Source organism: Fringilla coelebs (genome assembly GCF_963513975.1).
Source record: "Fringilla coelebs genome assembly, chromosome: 3".
Lineage (NCBI taxonomy): Eukaryota > Metazoa > Chordata > Aves > Passeriformes > Fringillidae > Fringilla > Fringilla coelebs.
Window position 1 is genome coordinate 96,793,868 of NC_140030.1, and position 20,219 is coordinate 96,814,086.

At 39.5% G+C, this 20,219-nt stretch overlaps 1 protein-coding gene across 2 annotated transcripts in view; it reads left to right on the forward strand.

The window, feature by feature from the left end:
- DISP1 (dispatched RND transporter family member 1) overlaps nt 1-20,219 on the forward strand; it is an 87,492-nt gene that overhangs the window by 32,965 nt on the left and 34,308 nt on the right. The window contains exon 2 of one of the 2 annotated variants that reach the window (XM_084202922.1): nt 4,958-4,983. The exons of the other annotated variant lie outside the window; for it this stretch is intronic. The gene's annotated coding sequence lies outside the window, so the exon portion shown is untranslated. The remainder of the gene's footprint in view (nt 1-4,957; nt 4,984-20,219) is intronic. 2 annotated transcript variants of the gene reach the window in all.

Below are 20,219 nucleotides of genomic sequence, written 5' to 3' on the forward strand. Positions count from 1 at the left end.
TTTTTGTAGAATCTCTTAGAGAGTTTTCAGCATCTGTTGTTTTCAACAGCTGTTCAATATTGAGCAGAAAGATTCATCTGTTCTCTGCATAGAAAGAAAAATGTATTCTTTATCTTGATAAATTCAATTGACCTTGAGTAACTCTTTGGATATTAAAACCAGTTTTCCTGGTGTGTTTCACTTATCTTTGGGAGATTTTTGGCACCATGTTCAAATACCTAGACGTGTCCAAAGACTGAAGTCTGTTTCTGCCAGAATTTGCTGTGTGACTTATGAGCCTATATAAAGACCATTATAGTAACTTAAGCTAATACTTGGCTTGTGTTTATGCAAGACAACTCCAAATAATCCTTTAACTTAACTTTGAGCAATGCTGTGTTTTTCAGAAAGAGACTATATAGAGTTGGCTGGATAGAGAGAACTGTACTTTTGGAAAGAACTTAAGTGTTTTGAAACTAGATTTATATTTTTCATCCAATTTAAAAACTAAAACAAAAAGAATCTTCATTTCATTGTAGAAGGAAATAGAGTTTAACCTCCACAGATTAGAGACTGCTTGGGTAGCTTTTTCTGATGCCTCAGGGCTCTTAGCTCCCACTCAACTTGCTTCAGGTTGTATGGGTCTTCAGAAAAGACAGGTTTTCAGTCAGTTGTATTGGAAAGTTTTCAAGCTTTACCATCACTGTTGTGTTTTAATAATATTTTTTTCATGTCGCTTCCTATAATTTTGATTTTTACAGTTTCCAGATGGCAGATAATTCAGCACAGCCCCTGACAGAGTTTGTTGGATTTTAGATCACCTAATGTTTGAAGGCTAGCAGAAGTTGCTCTGCAAGAGGACCTAGACTCCTGAAATACAATATAAAGTAATATTTGAAGATAGTTTAGACAACTCCAAGACTTCAGTGCCTCAGTTTCCTTGAAAACTTTCTCAGCATTTTGATTACCTACTTAAATTAATACTGTTACCTCTAAGTTTATTTAGTAGGATGAGAAACACTTCAGTATTTAAATGCCTGTCCTTTCTTGGCTTATTCTTGCTGAGAGTATTCTGCAAATTCTGAATACTGAGAGTATTCTGCAAATTCGGAATTAGAACAATTCAAAGAAATTCTTGTTCCTGTGAGGTCATTTGCCCAACCTAGACACTGGAGAATGTGGTAATTTTTTCAATTTAGTCACCTAGTGCCAAGAAGAAGTGGAATAATACAGTCTTACTCTCTACCACAAAGATACAGAGACTAACGCAGCACAGAGCATGTTTGCCTTCCTTGTTCAGAATCAGATATGTCCTATACAAAAGGTGGTACTGACTCTTACAGTTGATCAATCAAGCTCTTTTTCCAGTCTTTTGCATCTTTATCTGTTATGGGTATGTCTAGTTGTTCCATGAGATATAGGAGTTATTAAAACATACCACTTATAATAGTAAGCAGAAAAAAAGGAATTACAAAGAGAACTGAGTTCTTAGTAAACTGAATTTAGACCAAGAAGCCTGTGCTCTATGGTAAGTTAGCCTCTTAATTACAAATTAGTATCAGTCTGCTTCAGATTCAAGGTCTCTGGCAGCTGTGGAATTTTGGTAATAGTTCCACAGAAGTCGTGACCAGGGTTAGTGGGATTCTATGATCTTTGCACAATAGTGTTCCACTGGTAAAATAAGTCACAACAGAGCACATTTTAAATCTATTTAAGGCTTGCGAGACTATAAGGACTCTGTTAGGTTTCAGTTCAATACTAATGAACAGGGCTCAGTTGTGACAGGTGACCCTCATTTGGTGTAAGATTTACCAGGACCATTTCATGAAGTGTTCCATTTTTTCCCCAGTAATTGTTATAACCCCATTTTACCTCTCAATTCCTTATGAACCAGCAGAATTCAAGGTGTTTGTTTTACACTGTGTAAAAATAGACATGTCAAAATGGATTTGGCTAGGTTGGAATAGCATTACTTCTGGGAGTTCTTGAAGTAACCTCTGACAAAGTAGATCAGAAGTTGGGAGGGACAGCAGGGCTGAAGGCTCTCATTGCTTGTGGGAGGAGTGGAGAGCTTGGTGTAAGCAAATGTGACATCCAGTCCCTCTGTGGTCCTAGCAGCCAGGCAAACTGGTGTGCTGGAGAGCAGAGCTGTGCTCAGTGCTGCTCCTGCCAGTGCCCCAGTGTCCCAGCACCACACCAGTGTCTGCACATGCCCTGCAAAGCTGGGATATAATTGCTGCACAGCTGTGTGATAACCCTGAGAAAGGGAAGACTTGGATTTAACGCTGAAATCCAGCTGAAGAATTTCAAGCTGAGGTTTCTCGCCAAGTAGTGGACTCTTCACTCCTCAGCTGTTTACTGGATTGGGATGGAGGCTATCCTTTGTACTCCTAGGAATGCAAAATTTACAGGACCAGAGCAACAGAGAGCGCTAGTAAGAGAAACGGGACTTTATAATCTGATGGTGAGGTCACTTCCTTGGAAGGGGGAAGCACAGGCTGGACTTTGAGGACTCTGTATGTACTTTACATGAAACAGTACACAGAGTTTATGAACTGTCTTGGAAGATTAAGGAGAACTAAGTGTAACCTATAAAGTGATGAATTGAACAATTTCTGTCTAAGGTGCTTCATCAATAATTGAGTGAAACGTCAAAATGGTGGTAATAAACATAGAATGAAAGTAAGGTTTTTGTACATGTGGGGTTTTTTTTCAGATTCTTGATGTTGCAAAATTGATTCATTTCATAATAGAATTTTCCATAGTGAAAGCTTTTTTAATCCTATTTTAAGCCTCTGTATAATCTTATTTTAAATGTGCTAATCAAGCTATGGTTTGTGTACTTGCCAGAAAAATTATTCTTGATTTGTGTTACAGTTCAAAGAGAAATTAGCATATTTAAAATCAATAGAAATTCTACGTCCACAACTGTGGATATAAAAGGCTGATGTAATAGTGGTGCATGTCAGAACTCTTCTGTTTCTCAGTTTATAACTTCAAAGTGAAGAAACGAAAATGTATTGTACTACAGTGCATGACTAGATTAGGGTATTAAAGCAAGTTCTTTATTATGTTTCCCTCTAATTTAGTTGGTTTCAAAAACTCAGTTGTTATTAGCTAAATTTACAATGGCAGTTTTAGGTTTCTAGGAAGCTCCAGTGACCTCTGTAAAGAGGTAATTCAGTGAACCTGTCACTAATAATTTCATTCTGCAGCTAATATTAATGGATTTAATCCAGAAATTATGAACTGGGCCACTCTTTCCTGAGGGAAATATTTCTTTTCACCTTTAAATATAAGGAGGAGTGAGCATAGGAAATTAAACAGAACCTTTTCTTTTATTTTTGTAATCATGAGGCTTTTGTGAAGTACTGTGCAGAATCAGTAATGTACCGCAGAGTTTTCCTTGAATTACCTCCTCCTGAAGGTTTCACTGCTGCCATTTTAGTGGAATACAGCTTTATCTGCTGTCACTCACATGTTTACCTGAAAACTAGCTCCTGATGGCTATGGAGTCTTTGGGGTGTGTTCTGTGTACAAGAAGCCTGACTGCTCTCAGTCATGATCTGACTGATAATCTGAAAAGCATCAATGCTCCTGCTCAGTGTTTACAGTGGCCATGCAAGGAGCTTAGTACTGCAGCACTTGTGAGGAAAGTCATAGCAGATGATGATGATGTTGTTGAACAGTTGAGTTTTTTTTTTTTTTTTCTGAAAGAAAAAGTGCAGTCATTCAACAAGGAACCTGGAAAAATGCCCATCAGTGCCTTTACCAATTGTACCCTACTATGTTTTAGTATTGAATTAGAATGCTAATCACTGATTTGTTTTCCATCTTGTCCTAATGAAAGAAAGTCCTGTATGTAGGGAACTGGAATTGCAGTTTGTAAGTGTTTTGAACACAGGCCTTTGTTTCTGCTTTGTTATTTTGTGAGAATTCAAAACTAGTTCAGCAATAACTTTTTGTACAGAAAAATCAGAGGCAGAGATTGTGCATCATACTTATCCCTATGATTTGCATTTCTGCCTTTTAACTATATTCTATGTACTTCATGTTTTTTCGAAAGCATTTTTTAAAAGTTTCTCTTTAGTCCTGTAAAGACTGTTGCTTTTGCAGTTTGTACTCTAATATACACATTATATGCACGGGTTCTCCTAAGTGAACCTAAGTCATCAGTGCCGCTAAAAGAAATGCATCGCCCCCATCTGGTTATCCTTTCCTGCTGTAGCCACCATCCTTATGCCAGCAAACAAGTTTGTGCAAGTATGTGGGGAGTTTAGAATTGAATTTAGAAAATTTATTGGGATTAAAACTAATCTCTGAAGAGGAAGTATTTGGGTGAACATGATGAGCATGTTTGCATGATAGGCACTTTCCTCTTAAGATTGCCACCTAGCTCTGAAATTCTTTGTTCTCTGACCCTGGGCCAAGCATTCCAGGTTCCTTTCTCTCCCTTTTTCCGAGCCCTCCTTCCCCTTGATATGTGTGAGCAGTTTGCTCTCCCCCCTGGTTTATAATGTGCCAGTAACCAAGGAGCTCAGGGTCACTCAGTGTGCACAAAGTGTTGGTCCTGCCGGGCAGCTGACACTCAGCTGTACTGGAAAGGTGGAAGGAACGGTGGCTGGTATTACAGTCTGTACTAATGCCTAGCAATAACTCTGTGTGCTTTTGAGTACTGTGACCAGATCTGTGTGATAGTTTTTTTTTGTCCACTGTGAGGAAAAACATGGATGTGTCATACGAGTATGAAGAACAAGCCATGCAAAATTCATTGGGATGGTTCCCTCAAGGTTAGATTATTTTTGACTTTGTTTCTAAAGCAAACTCTTTGAGAAAGATTTTTTTTTCTTTTTTTCTTTTTTTTTTTTGTGGGTAGATTTATACTTAACTTGTTTTGGAAAGGGCATATGCAAAGATTAATATCTTCTGACAAATGGAGCAACCTTACTGAGGCTGGTCTTTCTTTTTTTTTTAATAGCTGGGCTGTGAGTTCTTGCTGGAAAGGTCAGTATATTTTGCGTGCATTACTCTTTAAAATTATATCTGCTGGTGACTGTTAAATCTGTAGACTAAACAAGGCTGTTCTGTGAAGTAAGATTTAAAATTATAAAAAGAATATTCAAGTTTTAATATCTGAATACTTGCTATAAAGGTTCAATGGCTTGGTAGTAAACATATTTCTCAGGTTCATTAAAATTGCCACCATGCCCTGGAACAAGTACATGGTGCAACTGAGGGAGCTGGAAGGGAGGGAACTGCAAAGGGACCAAACTTTCCTTGGAGCCATGGAATGGCTGTGCAGCTGCTGCTGCCTAGGGCTGCCAGGAATCTTCCACAGCTGCTGTTTCCTTGTCTCCATGTCTGATATGGAGGTGCTTTGTTGGTGTTAACTTCGTACAGCTGTGGTATTGCTGGCATATACCCAGGCACTCCTCTTTGCCAGGATATTAAAAAAAAAAAAAAACAACTGCACAGTTGTAGTCTCTAATGACCAACACTGAGTAGTGTTCTCTCAATTCTCATAGCCTGGCTTCCTTTGCAGACTGCTATCCGTCTTGCTGCTTTAGAATCCTGATCCTCAAATCCTAGGTATGGAAACATACTGTACTCCTAAACACATTTCAGCAGCTGATCCTCTTTAGATTCCTTAATTTTTGTGTGATGAGAGTTAATCTGATACTAGAGTTCATATAACCAGTACAGAACCAAATCCTCTTCCAATGAAACTCCTAGAAACTGAGCATGTGTAGCCTGTATAGTAATTCGATAAAATGGTAAAATCAGTATTGTCCAACTGAATTTCTACATACATCACAGATTGTATAAAGTAATCTAGTCAAAGTCTTCTCTTGAATTCCATCTTTAAGTAGGTATTCAGCTGTATTTATTGAATGTAAATCTCAAGGGGTACCTTTAAGCTTGAAAAGCACTTAAGTACCTCACCTTAGATAGTTTGGTCAATACTGGGTCATCTTCTGCATAAAAATCTGGTCTGTTAAATGGACCTCATGCAGAGAAGCAATTTATCTGGGTTTGTATTAAAAATGTAATGCAATGTTTCTGTACCATGTGCTTTTCTAAAAGATTTCTTGAGTCAAGCATTGATCAGGAATGTTTGCAATTGCAATTTTGTACTGACAACACAAGTTTTGTACTGTACAGTCAGAATTGCATGGCTCCAGGGAACCTGTGCACAGTAGAAAATGCCGGATCAGTTTTTTGAGAAGACACAACCCTTGGGCATAATACAAAAGGAATAGGGATAGCATATAAAAATCCATCATAGGGGAATGTTTTGTAGGTGTTTTGTAGTTTAGAGTTGTCTCAAGTTTTTTCTCGTAGAGTAGCAGTTGAAATGGAAGCGTATCAAACCTGGTGAAGAGTTTTGGAAATTATGTGACTTGCGTGATTGGCAACAACTGTATTTTAGTCTAAGTAGTGTGAAATCAGAGGCTTCTGCAGAAATCTGACATCTCCTTCTAAAGCCACGGAGGCTGAGGCTCTGAACAGTCTGGTTCTTGATTTATCTGAATGTTTGAGGAATTCCCAGGCTCACGTCTGTTTGCTAAGAGACAGGCAGAAAAGATTGACTTCACATTGCAGGGGCTGTGTTTGGGTAAGGCTGTGGCAGGCAAGCAGCCTGGTGAGCAAACATTGAGGTTGTACTCAAATACCATTTTCTCCTGCCTTGTCTGTCAGGCCTTTGTTAGTGTGTCAGTAAAGTTCACTTCAAATAAAAGGACCTCTGGGCTCTAGCAATGCTTGTTTACTTCAAACACTTAGATCTCTCTTTTTTTCTGGTGGGGAAAAAATATTAGCTCTGGTGCTTATTCCACTTTCCTGATGAAGAAAGGTGAAGGTGTGATGTTGGTTGAGTACAAAAGGAGGGGGAATTCTTTCATGTATTGTTTGAAGGTTTAGGCAGCTAATTTTGAAAATCTTAAGAACAAAAAAGCTGTTGGGGATTTCCTCTCGCTTAGTTTTACTAAGCCACGGGAGCTAGGCTAATCTGAAGGCTGAACGTGCAATAGGTTCATGTTTTAGAAATGTTTCAGAATTGCCACTGTTACCCAGTTTACTCTTAAATGAATAGCAAGAAACTTCTATTTAGCTCTCTAAGTGAATGAACAGCAATATGAACAGTGTTCTGATGTCTGCAACATGAAAGTTTATTTTGCACACAGCTGTTAATATTGCATAAGCATTATATGGCAATACTTACGCAGTTGTGTTAAATATGGATTCTGCCTTTTTAGTTTCCCTAAATTAATTTCAAAACAGTTGTACCTATCTTAAAAATAATTGATATCATTTGAAAGAATCCCATAAATTGCAAGACTTTGCTGTTTCCTGAACTAAGAATATGAATCTGAAAAAAGTGACATTTCTTTGCTTCCCTAACTGAAATGGGATTAGTGGTACTTGTGGTTTCTGGACTGTTGCTATATGAATTTTTCTAAATGATGGGAGAAATACAGTTCTTTGTTACTTCTTTGATTACAGACAAGTTAATGTGGTGGTTATTAAAACAGTATTAGTAAAATACATTTCTCCTGTTGTGGAAAAAAATTACACAGCAATAGTTGCTTTCACTGCCATCAGGCAAGTGGTTGTAATCTAAGTGCTGGTGTTGTACAAGTGGTAGAATTACTGCTTGTTATGTCACTTGTTTATTTTATACTCAGATAAAGCATTCTGTTAGTTTTTCCCCTGATCAGGCTGGACTATTTTACAAGTGACATTATACATGTGTGCATGTACATAAGATACATTTAAGTTTAGTTACTTCATTGTGGAAAAGGTACACGTGTGAGAAAGGAATGTGAATGAGAAAATATAACTGTGTGTAAACATGTCTATGCAGCTGTATTTTAATGGAACTTATTGTTGGAGCACTCTGTTTAGAGAATGAAACTTTTGCAGCTGAAGACAAGCTATTAAAAGTTCCTTCAAAACACTGTAAACTGTAGATAAATCAAAAGTATAGATACTCAATTCTACTTCCAGATTTATTTGGTTTTTTAACAAGTTTTCTTCGTATTAGTATCTGAAAACTGTTTGAGATGCTAATAAAACTGTCTTATAAATTTTCCATATTAAAGCTTTTTTGCAGAGTATTAAATCTAATCTTCTGGTTTTCATGGTTAATACACAACTTTCAAGGTTTTTTTAGTAATATGAATTCATCCAATGTGGGGAATTTTAAAACTTCGTAGCTTTTCAAGGCTTTTTCTGTGATGTGGGCCTTGAGTTACTGTGGAACTTCAGATATGCATTTCAGTTCAGAGTACATGTAGTTTGGAAACATGGAAAATAAAAGGTTTATGTCTGTTAGATGTCCACCAAAAAAAAAGTCATTAAATCTATATTACTATTTCTGTTCTATAAGTAGATAAAACAAGACAGTCTTATATGTCATAAAACTCAGCCTTCACATTTAAAATCTCAGAATCTCAATGAAAAAAAAGTTAGGAAGATGCTGACAGTGACTTGTTTCAGTCGGGAGAAGAGGGAAGGCTGTAAAATGTCATTATCATACTTTGAGAGCTTTTTTAAAAAAATCAATAAAGGCCAAAAATCAATAAAGAAAATAGTTTAGAATCAGGCTCTATTTTGTGGGGGTCCCAGTTGTCTGTTTCTCTGGGTCTGGATTGGAGGTGCTTGAAATGGTAGTTCATGTTTGGACTCAAGTGTTTATTATTTCTTATCAGTAAAACAGTCTCATTATTGTGAGTTTGGCAGCTTTTCATTAGAAGGCACAAAATGGCTAACAATCTCTTGTTACAAGAGCACTTTTAAGACTAAACTATCCAATTAAGAACTGACACCTAGATTATTTTCCCTTTTAATCCAATAACTGATCCCAAAGAGCCCGCAATGCGGACTTTTCTGCCCAATTACAAAATGCCCCCCAAACCCATGGAGAAGAAGGAAGAAGAAGCATGAAGAAGAAACCCAGGACAACACCCTCCATCTTGATTCCATCTGCAGCACACTAAAAATTCCAAAACCTAAATTTCTCACCAACTGATACACCTACACTACTCTCTATAATCTATTTCACACTTTTGTGGATTCTAGTCTATCTTGAAGTCTAGGAAACTTTCTCCATGAATGCAGGTCAAAGTCAGTGCTCCCCTGGGGGTCAGGGCACCCCAGAGCAAACAGAGAAATATTCCTGGTGCCCTGGGTTTCCACAGTAGTTGTTTGCAGATTCATACTGAAGTAACTTTTTCATTACGCTAGGGACTGAGAGAACATTGTTCTAAGCACTTTGTGGACAATGAAAGACCCTCTTTGCCTCCAGAAATTTATTTCTGTGCTTTGACTTTGTGTTATTTAAGCTGATGTGCCTTAAATGTCCAGTTTCCAGCATATTAAAAAGAATAAATTGGTATCTGGTTTATTGAATGTAGTGTGTGGATATTCTGGCTTCCTGCTGGACTGGTTTGCCCCTGAGCAGGCGGCACAGGGCCGGATAGCTCAGTCCATTGGGGACAGACTGTCGAGTACCCAAGCTGCTCTTAGCCGCAGGCAGCCTTAGCAAGCCTAAAGGATATCAGCTCATTACTGATTTATCAGCTCTTTTATGATTTCCAGCTCTTTTGCTTGCTAAGGTGCTCAGACTAGCCGGGAAGCAGACACGAAGAGAAGACTTGTTGTGGAGTTCCATAGTGATGGTTTTATTGGGGGGTCTGTGGAGGGTTCCAGCAATGGCTCTTCTGGCCAGAATGGGCTAAAACAGCCCATTATATAAGGCTAGAGGGGATCAGAAATTGTCCAATAGCAGGGGTTAAGGAGAAGTGACCTGGGGAGTTACAGAGAGATAAACTGGGGTCCAGAAGGCGGAAGAGAGGGACTTCTGGCTTTTTCACCATGACTTGGCATTTCCTCTCTCTAGGCTTCAGCCCTCCACGGGGCCCTAGCAGGCCCTAGCCTGCTACATGTGGAGTTTAAATTTTCCAGATCCAAGCCAGATGTCCTTTGCATATCTTAACCCCAAACAACTAAAACAAACAAACCAAAGCCCAAAACACAACCACAAGGAATAGAGCATGAACAGTGAGCATGTCTGAACTGTTCCCCTGTCACTAGCGCTGGAGAAAGACTGCTTTGCAAGGTTTAAAGATTTCTCAGCCTGTAAACTCCCTCAATTCTCAGCCCTTTTCCAGGTTATCAATTATGAAAGATTTTATGATAAAGTCTGGATGAGTGGAAGCTGGAGAAGGACAATCAATTTGCTTCATGTCCTCTATTGATCAGACAATATTTCATCTTTGTGGAGGCAGCAGTCTGTAAGTAGAAGAGTCTGTAAGTGTACTTAAGGCTTCTGCCATAGGTATATGATGATATTGAATCAGTTTTGCTTACAGTATTACATGTAATTATAAGAAGGTCTGTCTTCTACACTTCAAGGGGAAGAAAAAACAGTATAGAAGAATACCAGTGTAAGAGGATGCAGATTTTAATACCTTGAATTTCAGTCACTGCATTTTCTTCAGCCTGTATCTCAAATAAATAAACCTACAGATTGAAGTGCCAGATTTTCATTGCTGGCTACTTTTGTTTTTATATTTTGCAATACTTACTTTCTTCTCTGGAGGGTAACAGCGGTTGTCAATTAACTCCAATGTTCAGAGGCTTCCAAATGCCAATTTTGAGAGTTTCCAACTTCATTTCCTTATGGACACAGGCATTCTCTTTTCAGGTTCTGTTTATGCTTAGGAGCAGACAGCTCACATTGGCATGGCTGCAGTCTCAGGTCACTTTGTGTCTATGCCTCATATTTCTGGACCCAAGAGCGCTTGGGAACACCATGTAGGCTCTTGGATCTCTCTGCAGGTTGTCAGGTGTGAGTATCAGTGGCAGTCTAGACCTTGTAATCGCTGATGGATCAAGCTGACTCAGCCCAATTAACTTCTCAGTGCAGTGCTGGCATATCCCAAGTGCTGCTAGAAGCTGGAAGTTCCTGGTCTGTGCCCTGTGGGCCTCTGAGTAATTAAATTAGGTCCTGCTACGTTCATATTAGCTCAAGTGTTGCACAAAAATATACTTTAGTATGAAAAGTAGTAAATGAATGGTTGGTTCCTACCAACCAATATTTTTCCTGCTATGTTGTTTATTTTAAAAGGCATTTGGTAAATTGCCTACTGTGAGTACTGGGCTGTGGCATCTAAAAGGCAACAGAGACTTTTGCATCCAAGAAAAAAAGCCCACCAGCCAGGAAATTCTGGAGGTGGATAGGAATTGTAATAAAAATTCAATGTAGCTGTAATAAAATATGTGCAGAGTACATCTGCCACGTGCAGAATTCATTTTGTCATTTTAACCTTTAATTGGTTCTTTTATTCTGTATACCCTTATTCTCCCCAGTTCATTAGCAATTCATCAGAATTTCTACAGCACCTCTTGTGCCTTCTGTCTAGCTTTCAAAGATTTTGGAAGCCTCTGCACTTTTTTTCTGAGCACTTGCTGAGCCATTCATCACCCATTTGTCCGCAGAATACCCAAGACTTCCACTGGCTCTCTTATTAACATGCAACGTTCAAAGTCTTTCAGCTTCTTCTGGATCTCTCTTTGGAAAAGGGGCATTGTGACAAGAACCTGTAAATAATGTCATATTAAACTCAGAGAGGCAGGTGAGGGCATTCAGCCAGGAGAAGGTTCAAGGTGTAGCTGCACTTCCTGTGGTGGAAGGGTGGCTCTTGATCATGGGCAGACAGAGGTCAGAGGAGTGGATGCACTCAATGGCATTGCCTCATGTCTTCAGTTTAGGAGAGGCTATGAAAGGGTCATGGCCAAGTACTGCAGCTCTTTGTATCTTGTTTGAAGAGAGAAAACTTCATGCATTACAACACTCTGTCCTGCTTTGTAAATACAAGCTTCTGTTTTTTAGGCTCATTTTCTTGCACAGACTGCAGCTCATTTGAGTCTACCACGGTTATCTTCATTATCTTTTTCTGAAGTATAGTATACATAAGTCTGGGAACTGTATTAGTCTTTAGTCTTTTTACTGCTACTTGATTTTATTTGTATAAGTGTACTGTGAAAAATGTTATTTTAAAATCTCAATTTAAAAAACCACAACTTATGATAGAAAAATGGTTATTATAAGAGATGCTTTCTCTAAGTTAAAGAGTTTTTCTTTGCTGAACAATCAAAGTACTTGTAAAATGTATTGGCAGATCCATATGCCTATGGACAGAACTTCCTGATGCATTGAGGATCATTTTGAATTAAACCAAGGCTGAACTAGTAGTGCAGATGTGCTCCAGATTCCCTGCATAGATGCATTTCCAGGCAGTGAATAGCACAGTTTATAGAATAAACTCATTTATCCTCTTGAGGCTTCCACAGATCAAATCTGACATTCCTGGTCTGCCTTGAATCACATTAAGTTCTTCCATCCTTTTTCACTGGACCTGCATTCCATATGCTGTAGGGCTTAGTTGTATTTTTTAATCACTTGCAAATAAAGAAGTCAGCAGTTGTCTGCTATCACTGGAGATTAATGGTGGGATGAGTAGCAACATTAGAAGTGATGCAGAAGGGGATGTTAAAGGGTGGATAATGGAAATGTCCAAACCAGGAATGTGTTAGGGGTACCCAGGGCAACCAAGGCTCTGCAGGACCTAAGTGTAGCATGGGGAAAATGTTTCTCAGCACTTAATATTGAGTTTGGTTTTCAGATACTGTAAGGGCAATAATCTACTACAAGGCTGTAATTCTAATATATGATACACTATTTAAATCCCATTTGGATAAATACTTTTATTAAACAAATGTCTGAACATACATTATACATTTGTTTTACTGTCACCCTTGGGAACAAAGTATCTGCATTAAATTTATGTGCTAAGAAACTAACACAATTTTCTGCAGTACATATAATCTTAAGGGTCTTAATAGACTGTAATCCTTTAGATTTTTATAGTCCTTTTCCTCCTAGATATAAAAGCAGTAAGCAAATATGTGCCTCTTGTCATTTCTTTTAGGTGACTAGCAAATACAAGGGACACAATATCTGCAGTGAACTGATACACAGTAATATTGACACATTTCAGAAATACTTTTATTAGTAGGTATGTTTTTCAAAAATACATAGAGTTGTGTGAGTTTGGAAAAGTAACTTTGAGATTATTCTTCTGGTGCTTCCAGGCTATATTATGTGTTTCAGATATTCAGAAAGTGAATACTGTGTTGCCACCCTACTTTCATTTTGAATTATGGTTGAGTTACTTGCTTTGTAGTAGTGCTGTTTTGCTTAATAAATAGATTTGAGCAAAATACATTTCTTACATAAAATCTGTCCTAGATCATTAACAGTGAATGATTCTACCTTGGATAGAAAGCAAGTTTTCTGTTAGAGAATCCATTAATATTAGAAAAATTATTTTCTAGATGGGATACTGATGGTGTGGGGGAGGTGGATATGGCAGCTGATGCCAGTGAAATTCCCAGTTTAAGCTCAGTGAGAAAGTCAAGGAAGACAGGTTTAACAAAAAAAGAGTTTCCCCTTACAAGTGGGGAAGCAGCACAGTTTCTCACCACCTGTTAAAGACCAGATCAAATTCGCAGGAAAAGCTGCCTTGTGTAAAAACTTGTATCACAATTGGAATGCATAATTCTGAGGTCATGCTAAGGGAAATCACGCTTCAGTGTTTCCTTTGGTTAAATCTTTTGCTTTACAAAGAGTAAAGATGTTTATAGATGAGCAATTAATTTTGCTCCAGCTAGTTCAACTTGACCCTGAAATGAGAACTCCTGTATTTCAATAGAGAGTAAGGAGAGCACTTCTAAAAGCCAGTTAGATGCCTGTGAATTGTGATCTACTTTGGATTCACAGAGACTGATTCACAAGATCTGCCCCAGGAGGATGCCAGTTCTGGATACCCAGAGCTGAGGAAAAACCAGGAGTTGGCTCCCAAAACACAAGGCTTGTGAGCCTATGGGCTTTTGTAGTTAGTTTGAACATAATATCCTAGTAAACCACAGATTGAGACCTGTTTGTAGCAGCACTGCCTCTGGTAGGATTTTAAGCTCCTCATAGAACACCTCTGCTAAGTGAGCGAGTACCTTGTTCCCCACATTAATACCTAGAACTGAGGTTTTAACTGTCTCCAGACTTTGGTAATCTCTATTTTTTCATTTTGAGTTGTGAACCATGAAATTTTCAGTTTTTTGCAGTAATAGTCTGTAATAATTATGTTTGTATTTATAAAGTCTTATAAAGAATTGTTATCTGAGATGTATGTGGAGATGAACTGCAGGTTCTCAAGTACTCCTTTATGGGTGAAGCTTTTTTAGGTACAAATATCATAAAATCTGGTGGGGTAAAGGCCCTTAAATCCCAGTAGGTATTCCGTTGCTGGAGACTTCTTGGAGATGGGTAGCCACACACCAATATTTGGCCTGACAACTAAGGATGAAGTAAGAGCTTGGTGCTCGTGGCGGGGGGGGGGGGGGGGGGGGCGGGGGGGGGGAAGGGAAGCCCTTGCCAGGAGCTAATGAGGGCTGAAGTGAGTTTGAAAAGCACTCTAAATGAGCCCCGGAGCTGTTTTCAGTCTCCCGCCTTCCTCGGCTTTTTCCCTTTGTAGCAGCCGGTGCCAAGGCAGTGCCGCTCGTGTTCTACATGTGGAGAGGCAGGCGCGGAGCCGCGGGCAGCCCCGGTGGGCGCGGGCAGGTGAGGCGGCCGAACTCGGCCCCGCGCCCGAACCGATCCGAGGGGGCTGGGAGCGAGGGCGGGGAGCGGCCCGGGGCTCCCGCGGCAGGAGCAGGGAGGAGCCGCCGAGCGCTGCCAGTGCCCGGACCTGCCGCGGGGAGGGGCGGCTGCCGGCACTCCCCGCTTGGGGCCGGTGTTGGGGCGAGCGGAGCAGCGGCTTCGTCTGCGGAGAGAGCGGGCTCGGAGCCGAGGGATACCTGGATCAAGACCGGGCTGCCACCTCCTTTCTGCCCATCTGCCCCGATTTGTGGCTGGTGAGTGGCAAAAGCTGCGTCCCTTTGGGTCGCTTCGGACCTGGCCATGCCTTAAGAAAGCGCGGGGATGGAGATTTAACTCTGCGTTATTTACACTGCAGTGCTACTTTGTAACGTAAGTGGATTCTGGGGACTGTGAGAGACTTTTCAGCTGGGTAGAAATGCCGGAGAGCTTAGCGCAGGACTCTGCCAGCGCTGAAGATTTTGGTGAGAAAGCAAAGCCTCCTCCCTCGCCCCGAGTCGAGATCCGGCTCTTGGGGTAGATACGCTGTCATAAAAGTGGTGTACGAGGTTTATCATTTCACCTTCAGAGCGCGGCTCAGCAAATGGGAGACTTTAAACCCACTCACGCTTTGGAAATTAAGCGGGGGGGACGGGACCAAACAACTCCCATGTTTATTTTTCGAAGAAAATTACTGCTGGACTGATAGTGTAAAAGTGCTTTACTGTGTTTTCTGTAGCCAAGTGTAAAAATGCTCTGTGTTTATCAAATAGGTGTGACTGCCAGTGTGTACCTGCCTGTATCAAATAGGTGTGACTGCCAGTGTGTACCTGCCTGATGTGCCCTGATGGTCTCACTGATTCTTTGCCTTCTTTAATGTACTGTAGAGGGAGATTATATTAGTGCTCCTATTAAAAATGGAAGAAAAATGCTAATATTAGTAACAATTCTTATTACTATGTTTCTGTGTTCAAACATAGCCTTTAAATTTGGACAGAAACCAAAAAGTGATTCTAAGCAGATGGTGGAGAGGTTTTTTAACCTCTTAGGTAACATTTATATAGCCAGGGTGCTGGTAGGTATAGCTGGGGCAGTACCTTAAAGTGTTGCTTTTTTGTCTCTTTAAAGCTGTAATAATTTCAGTATTAGTCCCACAGCATAATTAAGTAGGAACCCGTGGAACTCTCAGTGCAAGTAACTCTTCTTACAGCCAGAAAGAGTAATATTTTAGTTTCTTCCAATCCTGTGTAAGCAGCATTAGAGCTATTTTGGGTCAGAATATTTGCAATTACAAAAACTTTGAAGTCTTTCATATGGTAATGGAAAGTCAGTAAGTTGTTTAAATAAGGTTTAAGATGACAATAAGATTTAAGATGACAGTGTGGCAGTTGTAAGCAATGTTTGGGGGTTTTTAACAGCTTTCTGGGCTCTTAAACTCTGCTGAGGTATACACCTGCTTTCCAGAACTATGCACATTTTTTCTTGAAGTAGTGTGGTTCTAATAATTTCTGGTTGTAGCTGTATCTCATTCCAAAACTCAGAGTATTTGAAGCTTTTTTGGACTTAAATACATTTTCTTCCATTTTCCCTACATAGATATGCTTTTTTTTCTTTTTTTAAAATTAAAACTTCTGGAAGAGATTTCAGAGCTCCTTGTTGTTGATTCTATCTATAGTCTGATTATATCTATGGTAAATTTTGACTTCTAAAAGACTCCGTAGTTAAAGCACTACCATTGATTTCTGTAGTTGAGGCCCTGCAAATGATTTCTGGAAATGGTCTGCTGTTGTTTTATTCTCTGTGCCAGAAGAAGGAACTTTAGCTTAAAAGCAAAGGAAAATCTATTTCTGAGGGTCTGAAGAGATTGGTTTTCCCATCCTTTGCAGTCTTTCCCAGCTCCCTCTCACCCCATAGCTGTCTTTGGTGGGTTGGTTCTTGTGCCAGCTTGGCAGCACTGGTTGCCAGTGCCCATCTGTACGTGAGCCATGGTGCTGGCATGGTGACATCTGGAAACTCCCTGTCACAGGAATTGCGGTTCCCGAGCCAGCAACACAGGAAATGAACTCATAGAGTCTCAGGTTCAGAACAGGACAGCTTCAAAGCCTCGCAGGCTGTGGAGAGGGATGGCAGGGACAGCTGGCTCTCAGAGCACTAGGAGGAGGGGAAATTTCCCCTCTCCAAACTTCTTCTGCTTCACAATTGCTAACTACTACCTCATGGAACAAGGACTTAGATTGCTGAAAATCTGCTTGTTAATAAGGTGACATTAGTTGAGAATATGGGTATTTATAGACTGTGAAGAAAACACACTGACAATAATGGCATTTCTTAAAAATAGGAGCTGTGTTGTACCAATTCTCAAAGTGAAATGGCTGCATTAATAAATACACCAGGTAAACTTGCTCGTTGATGAAATAAGAATTTGAGACTTCCTGAAGCTGAAATGCTTATATTTAAAGTACTTGAAATACCTGGAGGAAAAAAAAGGAGAGTACAGGGATGGCTCGTTCTGGGAAGAGCCTTTATTTTGTACAGAGAAAGCTTTTCAGGGAAGAGGTAGGGGTTAACAGCTGAAATGAAAGATCAAGATTTGAGGTATTGAGAAAAATCAAGCACCACATATGATAGCATTGGAGTAAGAGCTGGAGAATTTGAAGAATGTTTAGCTTGGAGCCAAAATGGAGATCAACAACCATGAAGCATTAAAAAGCTGTCTGACTTGCTAAAGACCATTGCAGTGATAGATAAGTAGACATCTCCCATGAAACCCAGTATCAAACACCAGGCACCACCTGTTACTTCTCTGGGCATGGAGAAAAAGCAAAGATACCAAGAATTCTGGTAATGTGAAAGAGGAGCAAACCCTCCTTTAGAGTGGCTGTGCACTGGCTGGCACAGCAGACAAAGGCTGTAGAGGATTTAACTGAATTTTCAGACTGTAAGACTATTGGCCACATTGGAAAACTTCAGCATCTTAAAGGACTGCAAGGCCATTATGGTATTTCATCTGGAAGGAGCCTTACCAGTTACCACTGGGATTGTTAAATGTTGCTTATTTTAGAAATGTACTGCTTCTAGAATCCAGGTAGTTTGGATGAATTTTAACATGAAAATACATTTTTGTTACTTTGGACATTGTGTTTATCTCAGGACTATGATGCTTTGTAGGTGACAGGTCTCTGAAGTCCATAAAGCCTGGGCTGGTTCAGCTGGCTGAGTGGTGCAATGCTGACTACAGCCAAAAAGCTTTAGATAACTTTGAAATGAAATTTGAATTCTTTCCTAACTTAAATAAAAATCTAAAGTCTTACAACAGTTTAGTTTTCATTTTGTGCAAGTTACAGATTTGGGGTATTTTTTTTTTTCTTATGTGGTTAAAATAACCCTCAACACTTGGCTGTTCTCTCTGTTGTCTTCTAAAAATCTATAAATTATCTGTACTAATATATTCGGTTATACTAAGTTTCCACTGCATTATTCCGTCTTGGATTTGCACTTCTATCATACCCAGTTGCAGGCATTCTGAGTCCAGATGGGATTTGTTGAACCAATGTTTTTTAAGTCTGGTTGGAGTTTTTTTGGTTTTTTTTTTTTTTCTTTTTAAGAAACTTAACGAAAAATTCTTTCAGTTACAGCCAAAGGAACAGGTGAACTTAATCCAAGTTTTAAAAGAACATGCTAGTTGGGGAACACCAAATCCCACATAGTTTGTGTTGTACAGGATTACTTTATTTCCTGAAGGGCTTGCAATGCTTGTCTACTGTGTGAGCTGTGTTCACTGTTAGCTCCACAAATAATAGGTGGATTACTCCATAAAATTGTTATGAAGGAACATCGCCACTGCAGACCGTGGTACATTCCGGATATGATGCTCTTCCAAGAGTTGTTTTGAACTGCATGGCTCAAGTCCTTTCTGAGGAGTTACTGCTATCAAGAGTGCAATAATAAAACACAGCTCTGGTTTTCTTCCCTTATCAGTCCAGCTGGCATAATTTTTACAGAGATGATCACTTTTAAAATACCTTGTGTATTAAAATACCAGCTAGAGACATGGGATGTATTAATAGAAGATTAAATACAATTAGAAAAACTGTTAATCTACATGTTTAAGTAGGACTGCCTGGATTAGAACCTGTATTTTCTATCACCTCATTATTCAGGCTACCTGTCCACTGCTTCAAAGCTTTCAGGTGTAAATTTTTATAAGTCTGAAGCCCCCACTCTACTGGAGAATGCTAGGTCCTAAAGCAGTCTGAGGAGTGCAGCAAAAATAAACTTCAACATTGAAAGAATTCAGAATTTTCAAAGATTCCTATTTTTACATTCTTTTTCTCATGGTCAGTATGTTCTTAGATTTCCTATCCCATGTAATATTAAAAATCTTACTATGCTTTTACTTGTCACATCTTAATTGGCTTATTTATTCATCCTCGAAAGAAAAGACTCTCAGTTAACTATTTCATTGGGCCATTATTGCAGCTCTCTAAGTTCCCAGTCACTGCAATTATGGCAGAGGAGACAAAATGCAGTGGAGAGTTAAGAATATATTTTGGTGTGACAGCTGCAGGTGAAGCTTTGCTGTCAGTGGATTTACAGCCGCTTCTGTAAAGAGGGGCACAAATGAAGTACCATAGTACAGAATTTTTAATCCTCTCAAACATGAGTGAAACAAAACTCAGATGACATTAGCCTGGTCAAATTCAATGACTCAAAAGAGAAAAGTACGAAACCAAATGAAAATGTACAGCCCAGCTCACATTCTAGAGAATTGGTTTGAGTCCCAGTTCTTCATAGATGTGACTGAATAAAATATTTAATCAGATGGCTACCTTAGCATGCAAAGTACTCCTGCTTTAATGCGTCATTGAAAGAACTTCAAGGCAAGCAGCTGCTTCCATTGCCTTTCTAAAAGAGACCATAAAAATGAACAGAACTCAAGAGTTCCTCAAGGCTTAAGAAAGGGTGAATTCATTCTTTTATCTGTTAAAATTTTAATGTTTGAAATAGTTCATGAATTGCTTGTTCAACAGGAGAACAAAGGCAGAATTATATGTTGCCATACTGAGGATCTTTTCTTCAAATTTAGTAGTTCTAAAACACTTCTGAACAAAAGGTAGAGAGGTAGCTGTTATATCTGTGGAAAATAAAGCATTTATCTTTGATCATATGAAACAGAGGCAGTTGAGCTGTCTGGACCAAAGTTACCATTGCCATGTCAGTGTTCTCAAGGGGCACAGATACACCGAAGGGCCAAGCCCACGTGTGTGCTGGGGTTGCCCAGCAGCTGCGGGTACGAGTTTGGGCATCTGTGTTTGGCACAGAGCTGTGGTTTCCTTCATGAAGTGGTTGAAAACAGCTACTAAAAATTAATGCTGTAAGTGTCCCAGTTTTAAAGCAAAAGAATGTGTTGCCTTAGATATCATGAGTTCTAACATCATTATAGTGCAAGGATTTAGTATCACCAGAGCTTCATATCTCCTCGATGTTTCTTGGAAGCAGCTCCTCTATGCACTGCCCGTTCCCAGTCCTTGCAATAGCCATC